The sequence below is a fragment of the Hyla sarda genome, chromosome 6 (assembly GCF_029499605.1).
Source record: "Hyla sarda isolate aHylSar1 chromosome 6, aHylSar1.hap1, whole genome shotgun sequence".
Lineage (NCBI taxonomy): Eukaryota > Metazoa > Chordata > Amphibia > Anura > Hylidae > Hyla > Hyla sarda.
Genome location: NC_079194.1, coordinates 84,827,622 through 84,850,610, shown reverse-complemented (window position 1 = coordinate 84,850,610; position 22,989 = coordinate 84,827,622). Strand labels below are relative to the sequence as shown.

Sequence of the window (22,989 nt, the reverse complement as noted above, 5' to 3'; positions counted from 1 at the left end):
GCCTGCAGTCTGGACTATTAAAGGAAGAAGTGAGATCGTATTTGTCCTATAAGAACCTAAGAAACTTTTAGGAAACAAATGAATTATTGTTAGCGGTTAATTGGCATTAACCCATTCATGCCCAGACAACAGGAAGCCGGTAAAGGGGGGGGTAAAATGATATGCAAGATAAAGCCAATCATTTTTATAGGTATCGCAACGTCCTAAAGAATCCCAGCTGCAAGAGAGGTTTCCAGCAATTTATTAGGATAAACCCGTTGCACCTGATTTTCCAATTCGCAGCCAATGCAAGTCTTTCCTATGTGTCCATTTACAAATGGTTAATTCCCTTCCTATGGCTGTGTTCACACTGGGCATTTTTCTGCTACGTTTTTAGAGTAAGGTCCCACGTGCCATATTTTGCCGAGTATTTTACTGCGTATTTTTGGCAGCTGATTTTGCTGCCCACTGACTTAAATGGGTAGGAAAATACGCGGCAGCAAAATACGGCACATGCGACCCTACCCTTAACATGCATTATTTGTTTTATATTGATGAACTCTGTTCTTTTTTTATGTGAATACACTAAACAAAAAGGGTGTTAAAAACACAACAAAAATGCAAAGTGTGAACACAGCCCACAGCTAAATGTATGTCTGATCATATATCCTGCATACAAAGCAATGAAAGGTTTCCACATTCGTGTAGGACTCTACACCACAATTGCAGCGCTAATGTATTTCTTGGGGCTCTAATGATATTGCATCTGTACATATTGGAATAGCAAAATATCCAACAATGTCAAATGAGACATGACGGAGAGCACCGGGGCTCACAAGGCTCCTCCTGTAATGTAAATCAGTATGTCGCCATGATGGTATTGTTTTAAGCCAGAGTTCCACAATGATTGAAATTATACATGCTAAAATGACTTTACAGTATTGTATGCAGTGTTTGCCTTTGGGATCGGGACTAGAGATGAGTGAACTTATAGTAAATTCGATTCGTCACGAACGTCTCGGCTCGGCAGTTGATGACTTTTCCTGCATAAATTAGTTCAGCTTTCAGGTGCTCCGGTGGGCTGGAAAAGGTGGATACAGTCCTAGGAGACTCTTTCTATCCACATTTTCCAGCCCACCGGAGCACCTGAAGGCTGAACTAATTTATGCAGGATAAGTCATCAACTGCCGAGCCGAGAAGTTTGTGACGAATCAAATTTACTGTAAGTTCGCTCATCTCTAATCGGGATGACCATTCATGTGTTAACTCTGTGTTATTCATCTGGGAGATCACAATTGCAAAAAAAAAAAAAATTATTTTTACAATAGACTTGATCTTTTGAGATTATATCCAATCGAGGTCCTTTTTCTCGAGTGATGAAAAGTGCACCTAACATATTGGAATATGAGCGGGTGCGTTAGTGGGTCCAAGCTATTTTTTTGAAAGGTTTCGGGCTTGTGCCGCTTAAAGGGGTACTCCGCCCCTAGACATCTTATCCCCAAAGGATCTGGGATATGATGTCTGATCGCGGGGGTCTCGCTGCTGGGGACCCCCCACGATCTTGGCTGCGGCACCCTAGACATCCGGTGCATGGAGCAAACTTTGCTCCATGCCGGATAACTGGTGATGCGGGGTGGAGGCTTGTGATGTCACGACCATGCCCTCCAATGCAAGTCTGTGTTCGTGACCGAGGCAGTCCTATAGACTAACATTGGGAGTCACATAGAACTCACTTTTTTCTAGTGATCGGTCAAGATCTGGACATCCAGACCCACACGGGTCAAAAAAGTTTTGTAAAGGGTCAGTGGCCATCAAATTTCATGGCCTGAAAATGAATGATTGTATGTATGTATGTATAAACAACCATTTCACTACTGACTTCTGTAGAATTCATAAGTAAAAAAAAAAATATGGCTCTTTTTGCCTGGTGTTTGAGCAATAAAATGAATTTTATGAGTTTTTTGTTATTTTTTTTTAGATGGGTAAAATCAACAATATTCTGCTGGTGTTGCAGATTTTACTATGGATCTGCAAGTCATAACTGCAGATTTGAAATAAATTGGCCTAGATTTACCAATCGTTCTGAAATCAAACTGTTTTTGGTTTTTCCCATAACAACCAATCACAGCTCAGCTTTTATTTTACCAGACCTTGTTAATGTATGAAAGCTGAGCTGTGATTGGTTGTTATGGGCAAAACCAAACAGTTTTGGTTTCAGGAAGCTTGATAAATCTGGGCCATTGACTTTCTTATCTTCAAATATTATCATATTGGTCCCTGAATCTGCAGCAGAAAATCTACAGCAATTACTCACCAAGGTCTGCTGCATTTGCACAGTGTGGGTGCAGACTCTTAGGCTGTGTTCATACTGTGCATTACTGTGCTGCCCTTTGCTATGACACATGAAATTTAGCTCTGGGGTCTCCCATTCCTCAAAATAATCTCTGAGATGTTTCTACACCTTGATTGGAGTCACTTGAGGTAGAATGAGTTGATTGGACAGAATTTGGAAAGACACAGCCCTGTCTGTATAAGGTCTCACAACTGACAATATACAGTCATGGCCGTAAATGTTGGCACCCCTGAAATTTTTCTAGAAAATTAAGTATTTCTCACAGAAAAGGATTGCAGTAACACATGTTTATTCCCTTTGTGTGTATTGGAACTAAACCAAAAATGGGAGGAAAACAGCAAATTGGACATAATGTCACCAAACTCCAAAAATGGGCTGGACGAAATTGTTGGCACCCTTTTCAAAATTTTGCAAAAATAAGATTGTTTCAAGCATGTGATGCTCCTTTAAACTCGCCTGGGGCAAGTAACAGGTGTGGGCAATATAAAAATCCCACCTGAAAACATATAAAAAGGAGAGAAGTTCACTTAGTCTTTGCATTTGTGTGTCTGTGTGTGCCACACTAAGCATGGACAACAGAAAGAGGAGAAGAGAACAGTCTGAGGACTTGAGAACCAAAATTGTGGAAAAATATCAACAATCTCATGGTTACAAGTCCATCTCCAGAGATCTAGATTTGTCTTTGTCCACAGTGCGCAACATTATCAAGAAGTTTGCAACCCATGGCACTGTAGCTAATCTCCCTGCGCATGGACGGAAGAGAAAAATTGATGAAAGGTGTCAAAGCAGGATAGTCCGGATGGTGGATAAGCAGCCCCAAACAAGTTCCAAAGATATTCAAGCTGTCCTTCAGGCTCAGGGAGCATCAGTGTCAGCGCGAACTATCCGTCGACATTTAAACGAAATGAAACGCTATGTCAGGAGACCCAGGAGGACCTCACTGCTGACACAGAGACATAAAAAAAAAAGCAAGATTACATTTTGCCAAAATCCTTCTGGGAAAACGTCTTGTGGACAGATGAGACCAAGATAGAGCTTTCTGGTAAAGCACATCGAGGGAGATTTATCCAAAACTGTCCAGTGAAAAAGTTGCCCATAGCAACCAATCAGATCGCTTCTTTCATTTTTGAAAAGTCCTGTGAACAATGAAAGAAGCGATCTGATTGGTTGCTATGGGCAACTCAGCAACTTTTCCTCCGGACAAGTTTTGATAAATCTCCCTCATCATTTTTAAACGGAATGAGGCCTACAAAGAAAAGAACACAGTGAACTATAGTGAAATATGGTGGAGGTTCAATTATGTTTTGCGTGCCTTATGGGTGCCTTATGACGTATGAAATCTGAGGATTACCAACGGATTTTGGGTCACACTGTACAGCCCCGTGTCAGAAAGCTGGGTTTGTGTCCAAGATCTTGGGTCTTCCAGCAGGACAATGACTCCAAACATACAGGGTGGGCCATTTATATGGATACACCTTAATAAATTGGTTATGTTTGGTGATATTAACTTCCTGTTTGTGGCACATTAGTATATGTGAGGGGGGAAACTTTTCAAGATGGGCGGTGGCCATTTTGAAGTCGGCCATTTTGAATCCAACTTTTGTTTTTTCAACAGGAAGAGGGTCATGTGACAAATCAAACTTATTGGGAATTTCACAAGAAAAACAATGATGTGCTTGGTTTTAACGTAACTTTATTCTTTCATGAGTTATTTACAAGTTTCTGACCACTTATAAAATGTGTTCAATGTGCTGCCCATTGTGTTGGATTGTCAATGCAACCCTCTTCTCCCACTCTTCACACACTGATAGCAACACCGCAGGAGAAATGCTGGCACAGGCTTCCAGTATCCGTATACACTGCTATATACTACTATATACACCGCAGGAGAAATGCTAGCACAGGCTTCCAGTATCCGTAGTTTCAGGTGCTGCACATCTCATATCTTCACAGCATAGAAAATTGCCTTCAGATGACCCCAAAGATAAAAGTCTAAGGGGGTCAGATCGGGAGACCTTGGGGTCCATTCAACTGGCCCACGATGACCAATCCACTTTCCAGGAAACTGTTCATCTAGGAATGCTCGGACCTGACACTCATAATGTGGTGGTGCACCATCTTGCTGGAAAAACTCAGGGAACGTGCCAGCTTCAGTGCATAAAGAGGGAAACACATCATCATGTAGCAATTTCACATATCCAGTGGCCTTGAGGTTTCCATTGATGAAGAATGGCCCCACTATCTTTGTACCCCATATACCACACCATACCATCATATACCCCACCATACCATCAATTTTTGTGTTCCAACAGTCTGAGGGATCTATCCAATGTGGGTTAGTGTCAGACCAATAGCGGTGGTTTTGTTTGTTAACTTCACCATTCACATAAGTTTGCCTCATCACTGAACAAAATCTTCTGCGTAAACTGAGGGTCCTGTTCCAATTTTTGTTTTGCCCATTCTGCAACACCTGAAACTACGGATACTGGAAGCCTGTGCTAGCATTTCTCCTGCGGTGTATATAGTAGTATATAGCAGTGTATACGGATACTGGAAGCCTGTGCTACCATTTCTCCTGCGGTGTTGCTATCAGTGTGTGAAGAGTGGGAGAAGAGGGTTGCATTGACAATCCAACACAATGGGCAGCACATTGAACACATTTTATAAGTGGTCAGAAACTTGTAAATAACTCATGAAAGAATAAAGTTACGTTAAAACCAAGCACATCGTTGTTTTTCTTGTGAAATTCCCAATAAGTTTGTGTCACATGAACCTCTTCCTGTTGAAAAAACTAAAGTTGGATTCAAAATGGCCAACTTCAAAATGGCCACCATGGTCACCACCCATCTTAAAAAGTCCCCCCCCCCCCCCACATATACTAATGTGCCACAAACAGGAAGTTAATATCACCAACCATTCCCATTTTATTAAGGTGTATCCATATAAATTGCCCACCCTGTATGTCAAAAAGCACCCCGAAATGGATGGCAACAAAGTGCTGGAGAGTTCTGAAGTGGCCAGTAATGAGTCCAGATCTAAATCCCATTGAAAACTTGTTGAGAGATCTTAAATTGATGTTGGGAAAAGGCGCCAAAGAGAGACCTAGAGCAGTTTGCAAAGGAAGAGTGGACCAACATTCCGGCTGAGAGGTGTAAGAAGCTTATTGATGATTATAGGAAGCAACTGATTTCAGTTATCTTTTTCCAAAGAGTGTGCACTCAAATATTAAGTTAAGGGTGCCAACAATTTTTTCCAGACCATTTTTGGAGTGTGGTGTGACATTATGTCCAATTTTGCTTTTTTCCTCCCTTTTTTGGTTTAGTTCCAATACAGAGAAAGGGAATAAACATGTGTATAGCAAAACATGTGTTACTGCAATCCTTTTCTGTGAGAAATACTTCATTTTCTAGAAAAATTTCAAGGGTGCCAACATGTACAGCCATGACTGTATATCAGAGCAAAAAGCAAGCCATGAGGTAGAAAGAACTGCCTGTAGAGCTTAGAGACAGGATTGTGTAGCACAGATTTGGGGAAGGCTACAAAAAAATTCTCCTGTACTGAAAGTTCTTAAAAGCACAGGGGCCTCCATAATTCTTAAAGGGATATTCCAGCCTTATACCCTATCCAAAGGATAGGGGATAAGATGTCTGATCACAGGGGTCCCGCCGCTGGGACCCCCACGATCTCGGTGCAGCCTCTGAGACGTGACATCACAGAGATTGAGGGGGTCCCAGTAGCGGGACCATTGCGGTCAGACATCTTATCCCCTATCCTTTGGATAGGGGATAAGATGTATAAGGCCGGAATTCTCATCAAACCAAGTGACCAGTGGAAAAGGGCCTTGATAGGAGAGGTGACCAAGAACCCAATGGTCACTCTGCCTGAACTGTCCAGAGCAGAAGCAAATCCCCATAGCAAACCTCTCCTGCTTTGGACAGTTCCTGACATGGACAGAGGTGTCATCAGAGAGCACTGTGGTCAGACGGAAAAGAACTTCCCATTAAGCATACGGCAGTTTATAAGTACTGGGAGGATTAAGAATTTTAAATAGAAGTAATTTACAAATCTTTGTAGCTTTCTGACACCAGTTGATTAAAAAATGTGTTTTCCACCGGAGTACCCCTTTAAAGAGAAACTGACAGGCTGTTCACCTGCTCTGAACCCAATATACTGAGTTATAGTGTGGACGAACAGCTTTAAAAAACATTGGTCACTGCCTCCATTATATTCCCTGCCTGGTCCGCCCCAGTAATGAATATGCTAATAACTTCACTCTCACGTAGCCTGCAAAATTACAAGATATGTCTTGAAATTTAGCGGAATTCCATTAAGAGCCCCATTGAAGTTTAAGGGACTCAAAATTCGAGCATAATCTGTGTTTTTAGAGATTGAATTCTGCAAAGCCACAGAAAAATCCACAGTCTGCTTTTCTGAGCGAAACGTAAATTCTGCCGTGTGGACATAGCCTTAGACAATCTGCAGAAAATAATGGCAGAACATTCTGCAAACCTTGTGACATCATCCCCTATGAAGACTGTTTGTTGCCAAAGGGGCTTCAGCTAAGTACTCAGTAAAGGGTCTGAATACTTATGCCCGTGATAAATTTTAGTTTTTGCTACTTAATAAATTAGTAAACATTTCTAAAATTCTGTTTTCCCATTGTCATTATGGGGTACTGAGTACGGAATTTTATTTTTTGGGTGGAGAGGAGATTTTAACAATCAAACCAAGACGCTTTATTAGAATCAATAGGTCAATAAGTCAATATAGCAGTTGACATTATAACAGTTAAAGTTAGACAAGCAAAGATCCCCGAGGGGCAAAAAACAAAACAGCGAGCGTCAATAGTCATAAAATGAGGAGCTCAATGCTACAAGGTATGGCATTATACAGTGTATACTGGAAATATAAAATAAAACCTTACAATCGGATGGTAGGAAGGATACAATAAATGGGGTAGGGAGTCATCATCGCCCAACTCTTTAGTACTGAGAGAAACTGTGAGACATAGGTGGGCAATAGCTAGAAGAAATCCACGGTTCCCAAACAACATAAAATCTCTCCACAGTGTCTTCTCTAATAGCAAGGAGTTTTCCATTCAGCATAATGGAATTAAAGGGGTACTCCGGTGAAAACCTTTTTCTTTTAAATCAACTGGTGGCAGAAAGTTAAACTTATTTGTAAATTACTTCTATTAAAAAATCTAAATCCTTCCTGTACTTATTAGCTGCTGAATACTACAGAGGAAATTCTTTTCTTTTTGGAATGCCATCACGAGCACAGTTCTCTTTGCTGACATTATTATAATAATAATAATAACGCTTTATTTATTGTTGTCCTTAGTGGGATTTAAACCCAAGTCCCTAGCACTGCAAGGCAGCAGTGCTAACCACTGAGCCACCATGCTGCCCTTAGCATACATCTGATATGCATGGTTGCTAAAATGGACAGAGATGTCAGCAGAGAGCACTGTGCTCGTGATGTCATCAGTGTTCCAAAAAGAAAGTAATTTCCTCTGTAGCATTCAGCAGCTAATAAGTACTGGAAGGATTAAGATTTTTTTAATAGAAGTAATTTACAAATATGTTTAACTTTCTGCTACCAGTTGATTTAAAAGAAAAAAGGTTTACACCAGAGTACCCCTTTAATTCTAGCTATAACAGGGGAAAGGGCTAGGGTGGACTGCTTCCATTAAGAGGCTATATAAATACGGGCCGCCAGAAGCATACGCTGAGCTAATTTGAACACTCGAAACGGCATTCTGCTTGGTCTATGACTCAAAAGACAAAACATAGGAGTAAAAGGTACAAAACACGGCAAAACATCTGTCTGCACTTTCATAATTTGGTGCCAAAACGAGACTACTACTGGGCAGCTCCACCACGTGTGATACATGGTACCCCTCGCACCACACACCCTAAAGCAGTAGGGAGACACTGAAGGATAAATCCTATTTAGTCTCGTCGGGACCATGTAGGTTCTATGGAGAACCTTAAGGGACGTTTCGGCAAGGGAGACCTGCCAACACCCCCTACTAGCGGAGTCGCAGCAGGCATGCCACTGAAAAAGAGAAAGTTCAGGATGAAAATCAGTTTCCCATTCAACCATAAATGTAAGTTTCCGATCACCGGGCACAGGGGAGTTAAGTGTGACATATAATGAGGAGATAAGGCCTGGACGACCCGGGGTATAAAGGGCGTAAGCCTCAAAGGAGGTCGGGTGAATCTCAGAAGACCAAGGTCCAAGAGAGGTATAAAAGGACAAAATCTGTAGTGCCGTGTAGCATTCACGGGGAGGCACAGAATATTTACTAATGAGGTCTTCCAGAGACATGAGCCACTTTCGGATTAAAAACTTCACAGGCAAGTAAGATTGGCCTCTATCCACCATTGAAGAGGTTTGGTGGAGAGGAGACTTTAAAGGGGCACTCCGGTGAAAAACACATTTTTTTTTTTTTTTAAATCAACTGGTGCCAGAACATTCAACAGTAAATGACTTCTATTTCAAAATCTTAATCCTTCCAGTACTTATCAGTTGCTGTATGCTCCAGAGGAAGTTCTTTTATTTTTGGATTTCTTTTCTGTCTGACCCCAGTGCTCTCTGCTGACACCTCTGTCTGTCTCGGGAACTGTCAAGAGCAGGAGAAATTTGCTATGGGGATTTGCTCCTGCTCTGGACAGTTCCTGAGACAGACCGACAGGTGTCAGCAGAGAGCACTGTGGTCAGACAGAAAAGAAATTAAAAAAATAAAAGAACTTCCTCTGTAGTATACAGCAGCTGATAAGTACTGGAAGGACTAAGATTTTCAAACAGAAGTCATTTACAAATCTGTTTAATGTTCTGGCACCAGTTGATTTAAAAAAAAGATGTTTTACCCCGGAGTACCCCTTTTAATAGCTTTTTTTATTTTGGCACAAGGTGGTAACTTAATAAAATGTGGAAAAACTAAAAGGGTCTGAAGGTTTTCCGAATGCACTGTAAATATGACATATTTGCTGTCCCCTGCTAATCCATTCACAGAAAATTTATGACATGCAAAAATAGAAAAAAATGTCACATGAACAATTATAAATATGGAGCATGTCCTAGAAACAGCTGTAACCTAGCGGCACCGACTTATGATGCTTCTAGTGTTTCCTTACCAGTGTCCCTCTAGCTGTTACAAAACTACAACCCCCAGCATGCCCGGACAGCCAAAGGCTGTCCGGGCATGCTGGGAGTTGTAGTTTTGCAACAGCTGGAGGAACACTGGTTGGAAACCCTGACTTCATTACGTGTCTGCGGTTTAGTCCGGACTTTGTGTGGCTCTGCCTGTGATTCTCTCCTGCAGTGAGGGCCGTTCAGTAACATTAAGTTATTATAGCACCACAGGGTGTGATTATATTTTGTGCCCAAACAGCGATTCTTCTGTGTAAGTGTAGTAAGTGCAGACTGTACGCGGAGCTGCCAGACACCTAATTACAGGCAGAACATGGCAGCGGTAATTAAAATCTGCAAAAGTGCGCGAAGAAATATAGAAAAGCAGATTACAGATATTAAGTGCGGCTCACAGACTAAATATCAAAACCATAGACACTAATTATATCTCAACCAATAGCGAATCACTCCTGGGATTTGCATTTTGCATATTGTTCAGTTAAAAAAAAAAAAAAAAAATTCTTACCCTACCATTCCCATGGCTTTCCCTTGGTAGTGCTACTCCGGTCACTCGCGGGACTTTGTTTTCTGCCCTCTGGAGAGAACTACTATTGCAGAAGTCATGTGTTTACATATCATGTGAACATTATTTATTCACATGGTGGAATTTCCGAGTGGAATCTGGCAGAAAAATTCTGTTTGGAAATTCTGTTTTCAATGGGATTCTGCTGCTCCGTACATGCGGTGGAATTTCCTGAGCGGAAATACGGATTCCGGCCTCTGTGAATTCTTTTTATGGAATCTGTTTGGAAATGCATTGTCTTCTGTGGAGACAGTGCTTCCAAGTGGTCCTAGTGATGGCATGTTCTGCTGGCGTCCGCTCTCCGGAAATATCAGTCGGGAATTTTCTGGGCAGACATTCCCAAAAAAAATCTGCCGTGTGAACATACCCCAAGGCTGAACAAGGGTCTCTCTGCAATACACTAATCTCTCAGTGGCCTACGGTCATACTTAGTGCTTGGTGTCAGCCATATTATCGAAAGGTGTCCTGCATATGTCCCTGTAGGTATTTGTGGTATCCCAGTACCGGACCTTGTCCTGTACCTGTGTAAAGTCCCCTCAGCTAGAGCCCATCCATTCCACAGGGCTCTCCTGCAGAGCTTACCCCTTGGTTTCCTCATATAAATATATTTTTGTATAGTGTACAAATGTATAGTACCTACCCAGGTCACATGATATATTATAATGGTTGTATAGATATTTAGGACCTTCCGGGGTCATGTGTAATGTCATGTGATGTACCCACAGGCTTTGCAACCAATGGGATTAGTCCAGCCCCCTTAATATATAAGGGGATGTAGTCTGTAAATTCGCGCTCTTGTTCCTGCTCTTAGTTCCTGGATTTCAGACAAGCACAATCAGCATATATACTACTAAATTCATCTCACCTAAGCCAAAGCCTACGGAACCTGCAGCCACTAAAAACGAGTTATCAAGCTCTATCTACAATTCCAAGTGACTACTATTCAACTCAAGCATATAATTAGTAGCACAGTGGCCTGCATAAGTCTCAATACTACAAGTCAAAGCAAAGCCTTTGAGGTATCCTGCATCCCGGTTGCCTCTTGAGAGACTGCATAACTATAAAGACTGTTCTATAAGAAGTTTAAGTAAAAGTTCCAGTTATTTGCACAATTCCTACTGTGGACATTCCATTACTGTATTTCCTGCCGTTTTTGGGCCGGTTGTCGGCAGGGCCTTCTATACAAAACAACCGCATCCTGGTGTCACGACACTTCAGGGGTTAATACCACCTTACCCCACAGGGTTAATACCACCAGACCCTGCAACACCATTGCCTCACCCAGTCACCACACATTGTATCGGAAACCAGAGTTGAATGAGTAAAAAAGTGGGCATATTGCACCACAGTAAGCCAACCTGTATCTTCGGCTTTACCATAGAGATGCATGGAGGGGGTGTTGGACCCCCCGCGATCAGCTACTTATCCCCTTCTCTGTTGATAGGGAATAAGTTAGTTTTCGCTGCACAACTCCTTTAAAGGGGTACTCCGCCCCTGGCATCTTATCCCCTATCCAAAGGATAGGGGATAAGATGTTAGATCGCCGCGGTCCCCTCGTGACATCACGGCCCGTCCCCTTAATGCAAGTCTATGGCAGGGGGCGTCACGCCCCCTCCCATAGACTTGTATTGACGGGGGCGGGCCGTGACGTCACAAGGGGTGGAGCCATGACGTAACGATGCTCTGGCCCCTGTATTGCCCGTCATTGCGTGCAGAGCGATCTCGCTCTGTGCAGTAATGATAGCGCGGTGCTGCAGCGGCGATCCCTGGGGTCCCCAGCAGCGCGACCGCGGCGATCTGACATCTTATCCCCTATCCTTTGGATAGGGGATAAGATGTCTAGGGGCGGAGTACCCCTTTAATATCATTTTAGCTCCTGAAGTTGAGGGCAGGTCATTGGATTTGCCATTACTTTTTACTTTGGCCATTTCAAGACAGATCTTCACAGACAACACATATTCCCCAATGCCCGCTGCAACTGATGTAGGCGTCTTTCATTTTTTTTACTTCAGAAAGTGTTCTGCAGGCTTTAGTGTAGTTGCGTGAAATTTCTATTATGTAATGGGACTTTTCATCAATAAGATGCATGTACACTGAAAAACACACAACTAAAGCCAACTAAAACCAGGACTTGAAAAATACTTCAGTGATAAATCTCCCCCACAGTATTTAGGCCCAGATTTTCAATGCATTTTGCAGGGCAGTGCTTCTTCTGCTCCTTCTTGCACAAAGGCGGAGGTAGCTGCTGGGTTGTTGCCCTCCTACGGCCTCCTCCACATCTCCTGATGTACTGGCCTGTCTCCTGACCTTCTTGCTACAGCTCGCATTGATGTGCCATCCTGGATGAGCTGGATCAAAAGTGACCAAAACATCAGCAGGAAGCATAGGAGCTGAAGTGGTCTGTGGTCACCACCTGCAGAACCACTCCTTTATTGGGGGTGTCTTGCTAATTGCCTATAATTTCCACCTGTTGTCTGTTCCATTTGCACAACAGCATGTGAAATTGATTGTCAATCAGTGTTGCTTCCTGAGTGGACAGTGTGATCTCACAGAAGTGTGATTGACTTGGAGTTACATTGTGTTGTTTAAAGGGGTACTCCGGTGGTTAAGATTTTTGGCTATATTGCATCTTCTTTTAATGTTCATGTGTTATGCAATTGACATGTATTATATGTTTGTGTAGCATGTGTTTTTTTTTTTTTTTTTTCTTACCTGTTTGTGGGCCAGGAAGTTCTGTAGTTCTGTGTTGGATCTCTGACTGTTGTCCGCAGGTTAGGATTAGGCTGTGGACAACATGTCATGGCTTTTTTTTTTCTCTGTTCTTTCTGAACTGCATGAGAGATAGGCCACGCCCCCTCATCTCCCCCTCCTGGAGGACGCAGGTGTGCATGAGAGATAGGCCACGCCCCCTCATCTCCCCCTCCTGGAGGACGCAGGTGTGCATGAGAGAAAGAAGCCACGCCCCCTCATCTCCCCCTCCTGGAGGACGCAGGTGTGTATGAGAGAAAGAAGCCACACCCCCTCATCTCCCCCTCCAGGTGGACGCAGGTGTGCATGAGAGAAAGAAGCTCCTCCACAGCTCCTCATCTCCCCTCCCCCTGCTCTGTCTTCTGAGGACGCAGGTCTGCACTGAAAGAAGACAGAGAAGATAAGAGTGTTATGTGAAGGGGAGAATAACAAAGTGCACGGGCTGGGGATGTATAGACTGCAGGGGAATAAATCTCAGACTGGGGATGATTTCTATGAGTGAAGGGGGAGGGGGGGACTCCTGAATGACACCTGCTGGGAGTTGTAGTCCCTGTTATGTGTGTGTGTGCTAGTGTTTACAAACCAGTGTGCCTCCAGCTGTTGTAAAACTACAACTACCAGCATTCCCTGACAGACTTTGGACATGCTGGGAGTTGTAGTTTTGCAACAGCTGGAGGAACACTGATTGGAAAACACTGGCCGAGCCTATTCAGTATATTACAAACAAAGTGCATTTCCCAACCAGGGTGTCTTCAGCTGTATCAAAATTACAACTCCCAGCATGCCCGGACAGCTTTTGGCTGTCCGGGCATGCTGGTAGTAGTAGTTTTGCAACATCTGCAGGCACCCTGGTTGGGAAAAACTGGTGTATGCCCTATAGAGGTGTGGTGAACTACAACCCCCAGGAGACTATAGAGGCAGCATGCTGGTGTTATACCACAGACTTAAGACTCCTGAATGACACATGCTGGGAGTTGTAGTCCCTTTTGTGTGTGTATGCCAGTGTATCCCAACCAGGGCTGATTATATTAGTGTGCTGTGTATAAGGGGGCCGACCCGGGAAAATAGTAGGGTGAGTAAAGGGCGGAACAAAAAAAAAAAAAGGAGCCGCCCCAAACCAGCAAGGCATGTGGCATGCTGGGATTTGTAGTTTTTAGCACAGAAAGAAACAGGAAATAGAAGCAAAGATAGGAAAACAAAGTGAGGGATAAAAAGACAACAAACAATGGAAATAGAGTGGCCTAAACAACAAGAATAGAAATGAAACAAAACAAATAGGGTACGTCAAAAACGGAAAAACACGTTGACCACTGGAGTATCCCTTTAAGTGTTATTTTTTTGGAGCAGTGTATATATATATATATATATATATATATATATATATATATATATATATAATCAGATGGAAATATTATTTCTGGGTACCTTCTATGATGGTAAACTGACGGAACAAGAACAAAACACTTACTGACTTAACAAGACACAAAAAGTATGCCTGCTCATGTGTACAGCTTGTATGGTGCAATGATACAGCTTTTGGGCCAAACTGTAGCATATTCCTTTTGATTTAATATTTTTTTTTTTCCAGATCTGCATTTTTATTTTATTTTTTGTAAAGATATAGGTTGTAAATGAATTCTCTAGGCCATGCTTGGCTCACAAAATACAGCTGGGTCATAGTCGCCCCTGAACATTTGCTTTTTCTCAACAGCTGTAGTGCAGTAAGTGGAGGCCAAACGCTTGACAGATGTAAAGCACCTCCTGCCTGGCATGCTCTACTACAGGCTCATAAAACATCCACCCCAGCAGCTGTGCTCAGTACGGGCTGTGTGTGCCAATGTGGGGTGGGTAACATGGCTGGGTAAAAGGAAGGAGGTCAGCAGAACAACAATGTTAGGCCTAACTCCTTACAAAGCCCTGAAAAGCAGCACTGAACGCACAGCTGTGCCGCTGACATGGGTCATATGAATGGCAAAACAGTTCGTCTAACAACTGCCAGCAACATATATATATATGCGGCCTTCAGGATAACCATGTGTGTACAAGTTAATGGTTATTGGTATGTACGAAATAAAATAAAAAAAACAGAAACTAACAGGAAAAATCTTATCGCTGGCTTAAAGGGGTACTCCGGTGAAAACCTTTTTTCTTTTAAATCAACTGGTGGCAGAAAGTTAAACATATTTGTAAATTACTTCTATTAAAAAAATCTTAATCCTTCCAGTACTTATTAGCTGCTGAATGCTACAGAGGAAATTCATTTCTTTTTGGAACACTGATGACATCACGAGCACAGTGCTCTCTGCTGACATCTCTGTCCATTTTAGAAACCATGCAGATGTATGCTAAGGGCAGCATGGTGGCTCAGTGGTTAGCACTGCTGCCTTGTGGTGCTGGGGACTTGGGTTCAAATCCCACTAAGAACAACAATAAATAAAGCGTTCTTATTATTATAATAACGTCAGCAGAGAGCACTGTGCTGGTGATGTCATCAGAGAGCATTCCAAAAAGAAAAGAATTTCCTCAGTAGTATTCAGCAGCTAATAAGTACAGGAAGGATTAAGATATTTTAATAGAAGTAATTTACAAATATGTTTACCTTTCTGCCACCAGTTGATTTAAAAGAAAAAAGGTTGTCACCGGAGTACCCCTTTAACCAGAGGCTGAACTTGAAGTTGCAAGCCCAGGCTCTGAAAACACTAGTATAACAAATACAGTGATGTCACAATACAGAGTTAGTGATATCACTGCACAAGGGAAACAAACACAGTGATGTCACGGTAGAAATAAGACGCAATATAGCAGTGTTTTCCAAAAAGTGTGTCTCCAGCTGTTGCAAAACGACAACTCCCAGCATGCCCGGACAGCCTTTGGCTGTCCGGGCATGCTGGGAGTTGTCGTTTTGCAACAGCTGGAGACACGCTGATTGGGAAACACTGCCATATAGGAACAATAGTGATCGTTCAGTATGAAGCACTGAAACGCACACAATTGCATGCATGAGGCTTAAAGGGGTACTCCGGTGGAAAACTTTTTTATTTATTTATTTATTTTTTTTAATCAACTGGTGCAAGTAAGTTAACCAGATTTGTATATCACTTCTATTAAAAAAAAAATCTTAATCCTTCCAGTACTTATTATCTGCTGAATGCTACAGAAGAAATTCTTTTCTTTTTGGAACACAGTGCTCTCTGCTGACATCTCTGTCCATTTTAGGAACTGTCCCCGGCGATCAGACCTCTTATCCCTTAGGGGCGAAGTACCCCTTTAAAGGGGTACAACCATGGAAAACTTTTTTTTTTTAAATCAACTGGTCCCAGAAAGTTAAACAGATTTGTAAATGACTTCTCTTAAAAAAATCTTCATCCTTCCAGTACTTTTTAGGGGCTATATACTACAGAGGAAATGCTTTACTTTAGATTTCTCTGATGTCATGACCACAGTGTTCTCTGCTGACCTCTGCTGTCCATTTTAGGAACTGCCCAGAGAAAAATAAAATCCCCATCGCAAACATATGCTGCTCTGGACAGTTCCTAAAATGGACAGTAGAGGTCGGCAGAGAGCACTGTGGTCATGACATCAGAGAAATCTAAAAAGTAAAGCATTTCCTCTGTAGTATTTAGCCCCTAAAAAGTTCTGGAAGGATTAAGATTTTTTTTAATAGAAGTAATTTACAAATCTGTTTAATTTTCTGGCACCAGTTGATTTAAAAAAAAAAAAGTTTTCCACGGGAGTACCCCTTTTAAAGGAATTTTATTTACACCAATAAAAAAGTTCAGATTTTACCTGGAAGACACATGCTGGAGGATCTTTTTTCTATTTGCAAAACTCCTTTTTAATGTTAAAATGTTTTTTTAATATTGTAATACTGTAGCTGCAGTGATGGATAGAGATGAGCGAACTTACAGTAAATTCGATTCGTCATGAACTTCTCGGCTCGGCAGTTGATGACTTTTCCTGCATAAATTAGTTCAGCTTTCAGGTGCTCCCGTGGGCTGGAAAAGGTGAATACAGTCCTAGGAGACTCTTTCCTAGGACTGTATCCATCTTTTCCAGCCCACCGGAGCACCTGAAGGCTGAACTCATTTACGCAGGAAAAGTCATCAACTGCCGAGCCGAGAAGTTCGTGACGAATCGAATTTACTGTAAGTTCGCTGTTCTCTAGTGATGGACTCTGCTGCAATAGCTTTCACAGGCGGATTCATGGAACATTTTACATCAAGTCCCTCTGCCTGTAATAAATCTACTTAAAAAGTTTTATTTTGAAGTATAAATTCTGCCCGGATTTAGGCTTAGCAGCAGGCCTATAATAGAACACTGATTAGACGAAATGTATATGTGGAGGATAACTGGGTCCTATGAAGTACATGTCCGCCATCAAATCTCGTGTGTGCTATTTTAGAATCTCATTCACCTCCAGTAATACTGTGACTGAAAAGTCTGCTGCTGAGGAAGACTTCAAGGGAAGGTCATATTTAAACAGATTAGGGCTTAAGAAGATAATTCTTGCGTTCTCAAGGAAGACATGCTAATTAGAATATGTCATCTATAATGTGTGTGAAGAGAATCGCAAGAAACTGACTTCAATGAAATGACTTATGACAGACTTATTTGGAATGTCTGATGACTGTGTCATATTCTTAGATTTAGAGGAAATCTGTCACCAGCTCTCCCCTCCCCAAACCACTTAGGGTCTGTTCACATCACGTTTGGCTATCCTGTTGAAACGTTAGTTCTATTTTTTTTTTTATTTATTTATGTATTCACTCATTCATTAATTTATTTATTAGTTTATTTTCAAACGGTTCTGTTTAGAGATGAGCGAACTTACAGTAAATTCGATTCGTCGCGAACTTCTCAGCTCAGCAGTTGATGACTTTTCCTGCATAAATTAGTTCAGCTTTCAGGTGCTCCCGTGGGCTGGAAAAGGTGGATACAGTCCTAGGAGACTCTTTCCTAGGACTGTATCCACCTTTTCCAGCCCACCGGAGCACCGGAAAGCTGAACTAATTTATGCAGGAAAAGTCAGCAACCGCCGAGCTGAGAAGTTTGTGACGAATCGAATTTACTGTAAGTTCGCTCATCTCTAGTTCTGTTCACAGATCTATAGGTATTAAATGAGGCTACTGTCATGGTTAGAAATTCTGTGTTGTTCCCTCTGACAAGTTTCCATCAGGTTCCATTTTTTTTTTTTTTACTTTACTTTTACAGGATCCTGACAGATCAGTCTTTATACAATACATGTCTATGGCACCAGGTTGTTTCGGGATCAGCACCCTGTTGTACTATCCTGTTTTTACTTCAATTTTTTTTCCTAATAAAACCTTTTATCAAATAAAATTGACTTAACTAGATTAATAAAAGAAAACAATAGCTTTGTATAAAAATGGATACAAATAGATGCAAACTGTTACGAGATACATGAAAACAACAAAAATATGGATAGTTGATTCTGAACCCAACAGTGGTCTTCAACCTGCGGACCTCCAGATGTTGCAAAACTACAACTCCCAGTATGCCCGGACAGCCGTAGGCTGTCCAGGCATGCTTGGCGTTGTAGTTTTGCAACATCTGGAGGTCCGCAGGTTGAAGACCACTGGTATAAGAGGTAGTACTCACGTGTCCCTGCCGCTCCCGACCCGTCACCGTTGCCCTGGATGTCGCCTGTTGCCTGTCGCTGTCGCCTGTTCCCGGGGTGTCCCCGACGCTCCGGACGTCTTCTTCCCCGGGATCCACGCTCTCCGTCGCCGTCATCACGTCGCTACGCACGCCGCTCCTTTTGGATGACGAGATGGCGTGCGCGACGACGTGATGACGTCGAAGGAGAGCGCCGCCATGCAGGGGATCCCGGCACGGAGCAGACACCGAGGAGGCAGGTAAGGTCCCTCCCGGTGTCCTGTAAGCTGTTCGGGACGCCGTGATTTCACCACAGCGGTCCCGAACAGCCCAACTGAACAGCCGGGTTAGTGTCACTTTCCCTTCAGACGCGGCAGTCAGCTTTGATCGCCGCGTCTGAAGGGTTAATACAGGGCATCACCGCGATCGGTGATGTCCTGTATTAGCCGCGGGTCCCGGCTGTTGATGGCCGCAGGGACTATCGCGATAGGTGTGTATTCACCGTATAAGACGCACCAACTTTCCCCCCCAGTTTTGGGGAAGAAAAAGTGCGTCTTATACGGCAAAAAATACGGTACTTGTGTGGCAGACACTTGGAACCTTATTATTATAGGGCATTTGAGCTATTAAATCTTCATTTCTCTGTTATACTAGAAGTAAGATTGGAGACACGGGTATGTTTGTATCATCAGCCTAATGTAGCCGTGTTAGTGGTTTGAAGGGTTCGGGGGGTAAACAGGTGAGTTCTGTTTAATGCTGTAGACGAGTTTGTCGGGGTGTCTAAGCTGGTAACAGGGTGATTTACACTGTAAATGATTGTAATGAGCAAAAATAATTACAGCGTTTACGATCATATTAAATGGGAAAATTAGGATGTTTATGCGTAATAAGCCTGAAACTCCCTAATTTATGTGTCAGGTTGTCAAGTATTTGTTGGGGCACATTCACATGTGGACAATAATTTGTTACAATACCTTTTTGAGAGTCATACTTGCCAACTTCTGAGAAGGGACATTAGCGAGATTATATAAAGGGACAAATAAAGCGATGTTCATGATTATTGACATTGTGTGCTGCCCATTTTTGGACACAGTCACAGCATTTGTATATCAAATCCCAGAATTACATCTTAAACAAATACAGATCCTCAGAATTACATCCTAAACAAATACAGATCCCCAGACCAGACCCCTTTACCTTATTACAGCCTGCAGACCAGACTCGCCTCTATACAGAATGCAGACCAGACCCCCCCCCACTGAGAAAAACTGCAGATCAGACTCCCTCCTTATAACAGACTGCTGATCAGACCCCCCCTTATAAAAGACTGCTGACAAGACCCCCCCCCTTTATAACAGACTGCTGACCAGACTCCCTCCTAATAACAGACTGCTGATCAGACCCCCTCCTTATAACAGACTGCTGATCAGACCCCCCCTTATAACAGACTGCTGACAAGACCCCCCCCCTTTATAACAGACTGCTGACCAGACTCCCTCCTTATAACAGACTGCTGATCAGACCCCCTCCTTATAACAGACTGCTGATCAGAACCTCCTTATAACAGACTGCTGATCAGACCCCCTCCTTATAACAGACTGCTGATCAGAACCCCCTTATAACAGACTGCTGACCAGACCCCCCTTATAACAGACTGCTGACAAGACCCCCCCTTATAACAGACTGCTGACCAGACCCCCCTCCCCCTTATAACAGACTGCAGACAAGATTTTCCATTTGAGACAAGATTTTCCGTTTGAGATATTTGCCTTCTCTACTGGGAAATTTCCCCTTTTCTGGGAGTCTCCTGGACAGGAATCTATTCAGTAAGGACCTGGGGTCTGGTGGGTAGGCAACAAATAGGTGCCATGGGGGGGGGGGGGGGGGTTATGAATGTAAAGAATACAGTGGTTAAGGACAGTGCCGGTCAGATATCTGTTTGTGCATCCATGTGTGTAAAAAATGGTAAGTATGTATAATACATTAGAATGCTAGTGATTAATGGGGAAGGGTGTAGGGGAGAAAGGCATATACATCAATTTCTATTTCAGTAGATTGAGGGTGATAGGCTGGATCTGAAGCACCTACTTTGACCACAATGAGAGTGTATTCTGCCCTTTCCAGCAGATGGCTGTATTTTTAGGATATGTTAGTGAGGTGTACAGGACCTGGTCCTGTCCCTGTCTAAAGTCCCCTCAGCCAGAGTCCCTCCATTTCCCTAGGGCTCTCCTGTAGGGCTTACCCCTGGTCACCTCAAATAAATTATGTTGAAATATTATTTAATGTATAGGAAATATAAATGTACAGGACCTTTCCCGGGTCAAGTGATGTACAGTTGTGATGCATAATTGTTTAAGGACCTTACTGGGTCATGTGATGTACCCAGAGTTCACTGGGTTCAGGACTTACAGGTTTGCTGACCAATGAGCTTAGTCCAGCCTCATTAATATATAAGGGGCTCTAAATTCTCTCTCTTAGTTCCGGACTATCAAGCAAGCACAATCAGCATAACTTCATTCAATTAATCTAGGCCAAAGCCTGAAAGAACCAGCAGCCCCTAAAACCGTGAGTTATCAAGCTCAACCTATCAAATCCTGTGTAACTACTATCAGCTAAATTCTTATAATTAGTAGCACAGTGGCCTGCATAAGAAAGCTCATTATTTCAAGTCCCAGCAAAACCTGTGAGGAACCTGTATCCCGGTTCTCTCCGAAAGACTGCATAATTGTAAAGACTGTTGCATATCAGTTAAAGTAAAGTTTTCCGGTTACTTCATAAAATCAGCTGTGGACATTCCGTTTATTATCCCTATCGTTTGTGGGCCGGTTGGCGGCAGAAACATTACTATTAAGCAAACCTCACCCTGGCGGCACGACAACTAAAGAGTTAATACCACCTGACCCTGTAATACTATTTCAACACCCCCATACTACAAATCCTGAGGACCATCACATTAGGCTATGGGAACTCCACTTGCAATGTAGTGAATTTCATTAAAGATTTTCAGCGCAGAATAGAAAGTCCAACATATTTGAACATGGCCTAGTATCTAGAACAGTGTTTCCCAACCATTGGGCCTCTAACTATTGCAAAACTACAGTCCCCAGCATGCCCAGACAGAACATACATAACGAAGATCTTAGATCTGGTTTTGGAGCATTGTGTCCCCATATACCTTTCTGCATTTCCTGAGACTACGGTTACATTTTCAAAATCACTAGGCGGCACTCTTATTACTATCATGACCACTTAAGGGGGTACTCTGGAGGAAAACTATTTATTTTATATCCACTGGTGCCAGAAAGTTAAACAGATTTGTAAATTACTTATATTAACCCCTTGACGACGCAGGACGTATATTTACGTCCTGCGCCGGCTCCCGCGATATGAAGCGGGATCGCGCCGCGATCCCGCATCATATCGCGTCGGTCCCGGCGCTAATCAACGGCCGGGACCCGCAGCTAATACCACACATCGCCGATCGCGGCGATGTGCGGTATTAACCCTTTAGAAGCGGCGGTCAAAGCTGACCGCCGCTTCTAAAGTGAAAGTGAAAGTGACCCGGCTGCTCAGTCGGGCTGTTCGGGACCGCCGCGGTGAAATCGTGGCGTCCCGAACAGCTGATCGGACACCGGGAGGGCTCTTACCTGCCTCCCCGGTGTCCAATCGACGGATGACTGCTCCGTGCCTGAGATCCAGGCAGGAGCAGTCAAGCGCCGATAATGCTGATCACAGGCGTGTTAATGCACGCCAGTGATCAGCATAGGAGATCAGTGTGTGCAATGTTATAGGTCCCTATGGGACCTATAACACTGCCAAAAAAAATGTAAAAAAAAAGTGTTAATAAAGGTCATTTAGCCCCTTCCCTAATAAAAGTTTGAATCACCCCCCTTTTCCCATAAAAAAAATAAAACAGTGTAAAAAAAATAAAAAATAAACATATGTGGTATCGCCGCGTGCGTAAATGTCCGAACTATAAAAATATATCATTAATTAAGCCGTACGGTCAATGGCGTACGCGCCAAAAAATTCCAAAGTCCAAAAAAGCGTATTTTGGTCACTTTTTATACCATTAAAAAATGAATAAAAAGTGATCAAAAAATCCGATCAAAACAAAAATCATACCGATAAAAATTTCAGATCACGGTGCAAAAAATGAGTCCTCATACCGCCCCGTACATGGAAAAATAAAAAAGTTATAGGGGTCAGAAGATGACATTTTTAAACGTATAAATTTTCCTGCATGTAGTTATGATTTTTTCCAGAAGTGCGACAAAATCAAACCTATATAAGTAGGGTATCATTTTAACCGTATGGACCTACAGAATAATGATAAGGTGTAATTTTTACCGAAATATGCACTGCGTAGAAACGGAAGCCCCCAAAAGTTACAAAATGGCGTTTTTTTTCGATTTTGTCGCACAATTATTTTTTTTTCCATTTCGCCGTGCATTTTTGGGTAAAATGACTAATGTCACTGCAAAGTAGAATTGGCGACGCAAAAAATAAGCCATAATATGGATTTTTAGGTGGAAAATTGAAAGGGTTATGATTTTTAAAAGGTAAGGAGGAA

The 22,989-nt window shown here is 42.6% G+C and overlaps 1 protein-coding gene across 1 annotated transcript in view; it reads left to right on the top strand.

The window, feature by feature from the left end:
- The window catches only part of FGD3 (FYVE, RhoGEF and PH domain containing 3), a 319,018-nt gene that overhangs the window by 5,273 nt on the left and 290,756 nt on the right, over positions 1 to 22,989 (top strand). The gene's annotated exons all lie outside the window — the stretch shown is intronic.